This window comes from Sebastes umbrosus, chromosome 12 (assembly GCF_015220745.1).
Source record: "Sebastes umbrosus isolate fSebUmb1 chromosome 12, fSebUmb1.pri, whole genome shotgun sequence".
Classification (NCBI taxonomy): Eukaryota; Metazoa; Chordata; class Actinopteri; order Perciformes; family Sebastidae; genus Sebastes; species Sebastes umbrosus.
In genome coordinates this window covers 15,901,550-15,907,549 of record NC_051280.1, presented here as the reverse complement: position 1 = coordinate 15,907,549, position 6,000 = coordinate 15,901,550, and positions in this window count along the sequence as shown.

Sequence of the window (6,000 nt, the reverse complement as noted above, 5' to 3'; positions counted from 1 at the left end):
ATTAATTCGTGTGACCTTGTTGCCGATATTCCTCCTGAGATATTAAGAGCAGTGGCACCGCCAAGGGGAGGCCGGGGGGTGCCATGACGACCCAGATACAATCACGAGTCACATATGCATAATATGGAAGGCCTCTGTGTGGTGTTTTTAAACTTGAGTAGGTTTGTTCCCAGTAAATGTTTTGTTCCTTACAATCAATGTACTCCTTCAAATTAAAGATGTATGATTGTTTTTTCAAGGAAAAAGAAGAACAATGAATCGCCTAACACATGAAGGCCTACAGATACAGATCACATTAAAACCAGAACTCAAAATGTTAACTGTAACTATGCACATCAGATAATTATTAATATTAACTGTTAAATATGAAAACAAAGTATATCAGTATGTGATTCCTTGACTCTCATATTGACATATTTTTCAACTAGCCTATAACTGCATAATAAAATTCCTGAAATTCAGTTACGGCTTTTGGTTTTGGTGTCTTACCACAAGATTTTCAGTGGCCCCATCTGGCCACCCCTATGAAAAATTCTGAAGGCGCCACTGGTCAAGAGGTTATGTCTTTACAGTTGTTTGATGACAACACCATGAATTAAGGCTCACAGGTGTTCATTTTCTCAACTGTTTCAACCAGCTGTTTCAACTGTTCTTGGTTTCTGTTTCAGCTGTGACTCGGCTTCATTTCATGAGCCAACTCACCACCCAGGATCCTCCTCAGTTGGCAAATAAGCCTCATACATTTGTATCAGTCATGACAGTAAGTCATGTGAGATACCAGTACAGTTTTTGATAACTTGGATCTACAGAGATACATACATGCAGAAATGTCATAGGAGAGCTTTACAACAGAGTCGATCAGTTGGATGAAGTGATTCCAGATATGTAAATCACTTATTTTGAAATAAAAATGGAGCCCAACATACCCAAATATTCCATAACATGATCGATAAATTGATCCATTAATTATCTCAGACATTGAACACATTGCTTAAAGTAGTTTTGGTTACACATTTAGTAATTGCCAACTAAATTTAAGCACTCATAGTTTCAGTAATTCTAATGTTGATTATTATTTCCAGTTCCAAAGAAGTGGTTTATATTGTTGTCTTACACCTTGTATGGTCCTTCATGTGGTGATGCCCTGTGATGTCACTATTAACTTTTCTGAATGATGGCGAAAACTACAAATTGTACATAAAGAGATGTTCCTTTTGGCCAGTAGCTCACTAAAAGCCCCTGAAACAGCAACGCTCTTTTTTCTTTCAGACCCCATGTCCAGCTCAGGACACCCCGAATGATTAGCTTTCCTCATTTGGTGCCGTTGTTAGTGTTGGAGGTATAGCTCTACACGTATTTGAATCATTTGGACGGCATCACAAGAACATGGTAAACTGTACGATATTTGTGTTACGTCCACTGATTTTTCCTCTGGCCTCTTGTTTGAAGAAAGTCGTCTCTCTCAGTGTGTCTCAGGTGTGCCACGCCCCTCTCAGTGCCTGATCAGCCTCACCTGAATCTCATTCAACAATCAGTGGAGCTGGATATCTACTCCCAGAACCAGTGTTCCTGTTGGCCCCTGAGCTGTGTGCTGCTGGTGTTGAGTTTAACTGGTGAACTCTGTGTTTTCCTTGCTATCATTTGAACTTTGGGTTTTATATATTATTTGATCCATTCATATTTCATTGAAACGTACTAGATTCATTACAAGCAATCTCAGTCTATCAATAGCATGAATTCTACCACAGACGTGCAATATTTGGCTGCAGATGTTATAGTGCTACCTTTTATTTTCATAATGAATGCAATAAATGTGTTGCATTTATTGTGCTCACCGGTTTTACAAAAGAAGAACATGATGACTCTGCAGAGAAATGAAGTCCAGAGCTGGTGACTGGGGCTTCATGTGTCATCTGCCTCAGGGTGTGCAGTTTGGGCTTCAGGCTTAGTGATGACCCCTCTGGAATCTCCTGTCCCTTTTATCAAACTCCCAAAGTTATTAACACCTACTTATGAGATGTCATATAGGCGCCACCCTCTGGCGGGAGACCTCAACTACACTTCAGCAACAACTTCATATCACAACATATTTTCAGTCTTTCATGAACTTGTCTCAGATGATTCCAACTTCTTCAGCCCTGCGTGATAGAAGAATGGGTGTCTAAAATACCAGCATTCCCACATCATCACCTCCAACACATTCACACAGACCACCATCCTCTATCTCCACACTTTCTCACACTCTTTCTTGCCCTACCAATGTTTAGAGCCACGGCTTGGGACTAATTGAATAAGCAGCGACCCTGTGGACCGCCTCTCTGAGGGATTAGGATATGATCTCAAAAGAGCGCTCCTCTGAGGGCAAACACAGCCAATTTAGAGCCATTTCATGCTCTGCGCTCCAGCACACGAGAGGCCGGCATGAAGGCCACACACACACACAAACACACACACGAAAAGTAATTCATGGGCTCTCAAATCATGCATGCTTTAAATTCTGCTCTTTCTCTTATGAAACACAGCTGTTTTCTTTTCTTTTTTTGTCTCCCCAAATACTGCAGAGACCATTAATTATCAAAACTACCTCGATATAATTCCACATGTTCACATAACAGCAGTTAAATGTTAACAAGATCTCGTATTAGTATTTCGAAAACATAATGGTCAGTGAAAAGTTTGTAATTTTGTCCAAAATTGATGTCTGTTAACGATCTGATTGTATTTTAAAAAATGTTTGAGTCACCTAGCCGTAACCCCTCTAATGCTTTCACCATGCTGGCTCTACGCCAAGGCTTTGTTTCATCAAATTAATTGTCTGAATCCTGTTTTTAATGATGCTTGCTTCCCTTTTATGGACTGTTTCTTGTAATTCGAAAAATATTTAATTCAGACTCCCTGGAGATCTTATGGCCCAGTATTTTATTTTTGGAAAACTACTGCAGTCTATGAGCAGAATGGTTATCCAATTTTTGCAGCCTTTTACTTCCTTACTCAAATTTCTGTTAAGCATCCTGGTTTATTTATGATATTGTCCCATAATATAGTTTAGAAAACCATCTTTTTTCATCGTAATCGCTAAAAAAATGTACCCCTCATTATTGAAACCATAAATAATGTCATGATGCTTTCATGCAAATATTTATTCTAAACTTTATTAACGAGGCAGTTGCAGTGAGAAAAGTTCTGTAATCCTCCAGTCTTTTAGTCTTTTTACCTGCCTGCTTTGGCCATTCACTCTCTTTCTTAAATATGAAATTCACATCACCTTAAACACCATTTCTAGGGGCTCTAGGGTTCAGAGGAAGCAACTCAAACAGTGTGTGTTTTATTACATGCCTCAGTAATCCAGGAAAGGGGAAGCACATGTCTCGGTGAAATACGATCGAATTCAGATTATCTGTGGATATTGTGCCCCGTTTTAACCTCTCACATAAAATGAATCATATAAAAGTCTGTCCTAATTCAGTGTACGTTATTTGGAGAGTCTTCTTCTGAGGAGGAGAGCGGCCAGGGCAGTAGTTTATGTCTGCCTCTCTTTTTCCAGCTGCCTATTAGGATTGTGGCTTCCCCTGTGGCGGTGTATTTCTCCCCCCTGGCAGAAAGAGAAGTATGCCATTAGTTCACCAGACCTGCCATTGCTGTCAAAATACGAGTGGGGAGTAGATCTATTAGATACCTATATTTCCTGGTAGAGCAGCCTCCATCTCTGCCTTCCCCCTTGGCACATTAAATAGGGAGACAAAACCCAGATGACTGGTTCTGAATCTATGAAAACATGGACTAAGTACACTGCTTTGGATGTGGATTCTAAAAGAAAATAATGAAAAAGCCACTGGTGGAAAAAAAATTGTTTCTCAGAGGACATTTCAATTGAGAAGACACAGTTTGCTGTCATGGTCAGCTACAACGCCAACTGCATTTTTTTTTTTTTTTTTTTGCTTTTCCTGTTGATTTTATTAGTTTTATACCTTTTGGAGAACTTTTATCAAAGGAGTATGTTTGCAAGAATTAAACTTCCATCTTTCCCACAAACAAAGTAAATCATCTTGCAGTGACAGCGCCAGTTGCAAATCCTCTGTGCAATCTCACCTCATTTATCTTTATCATGAGAGTTAAAAACAGTTGGAAGCCATCTATGGTATTTAGTACTGGGTTTCAGCTCCACAATGAAGCGAGCCTGATTCCTTAAGTAGCCGAGGGAATGGTGCAAGAAAGATTTGTAATAAAAGCCCGCTCAGGTAAATCACTTTTCAACCTGTCATCACCCGCAAGGGTAATATTATTGGAAACAGGCGGTGTGTATAACATGTGGATATTGGCTACTCGTTTCGCGGTCCCCTAAGACTTGGGCACCGGTGAATTCCACACTTCTTTATGAATTATCTTTAAACCTCGATTTGGCAGACATTTTGATGTCTTTTTTTTCCACTGCCAATTATTTGATAGCTCAGCCTTTAAACTTTAAATTGCAACTTATAGCATCTTTAAGTTGTCCTTTGTCAGTGTTGTCAGTGTTGGTGTTCAGATTTATTCAAGCAAAGTAACAACACTGTAAAAAAAAGTACAGAAAAGACTGCATTGAAAATGTTACTAGAGTAAAAGTAAAGAAGTATTATTAGCAAAATATACATAAAGCATGAAAAGATAGAGTACTCAATGAAGATAATTGGCCCTTTAGAGTTATGGTATTAAAATATCACATCATTGAATTATTATTATTGATGCATTAATATGTAAGCAGCATTTTACTGTTGTAGTTGGTCGAGGTGGAGATGATTTTAACAATTTGATATACTGTTAAACACTGACTGAGTTTAAGTCATTATAGCCCATCAGGTCAAAAAGTAGTATACTTTAAATATAATTTAAGAATACTAAAGTCATTACATGCTTGTACTTTTAGTGTGTTTTTAAATGGTGCACTTCAAAATAGATGTCATTAAGTTCAACTTCAATCTACTGAAAATAAACGAATCGTGGGTAAAGTAAAGCCATTATTGTATTGGCGTTGTATTGACCCAAATTGTGTCAATTTTGACAGATCTTTTGTGCGTAGTTTGTAAGATCATCATATGTTTTGTATGTAAAACTGCAAAGTAACCAGTAATCATCTCCGTCAAAAGTACAATATTTTCCTCTGAAATGTAGTGGAGTAGAAGTACAAAGTCTCAAGTAAAGTACAAGTAGGCTACTTCCAATTTGTACTTAAGAACAGTTCTTGTATTTGGTAACATTCCACCGCTGTCCAAACCGAAAGTTTGGTACTGTAGGTGAAACAAATAAACAAATAAATAATTCTGTAGCTGAAATATCACAAATTAAAAACAAACCAAAAATAGTATTCTCTAATAAAATAATCATCTAATTAATTGGCTTCTGGTGAAAAAGTCAAGTGTGTGCTCTCAGTAAAATTAATTCAGCTGTTATTTGATAATATCCCCTCAGTCTGCCCCAAAGCTTTATCCACTAAACTGAGTGTCAGGGCGGTCCACTGTTTGTGTGAGCTCTGAATCTGCCGGCTTTACAGGCTTTCCTCTTCCCGAGGCAGGGCGGAGAGGCTGCTGACTCCACATTCTCATCCCTATATCCCTCTTCCTCCATCCCTCCATCCCCCAGTGTCCTGTTTACTCTCTGCTGCCCTGCGGCCGTGCCACCTCGGAGACACTCCAGACCACCAAGGTCCTGGCGGCCGCCTCGGCTTGGCCAGGGACGGCCCTCACCATGGGAACAACGGGGAGTCGTGCTGCAGTGGGTGGGGGAGTGGTGCTGACGGTGGCTTAGTGGTGGGGATTTTTTTTTATTCTGTGGATCGGGCAGGAGGGTGAGGGTATGATTACATGTGGCCAGGCCTTGACATTCAAAATATATGGGGATGCTGTTGCATTGTGTGGCCAGGTGACCTCTTATAGGGCTCCTCCATGAAAAACCAAAACCATGAAACCATTATGAAAAAGAAATCTGGAGAAAACTTGAGATGTTGCACCTCTCAGTTACACAGAC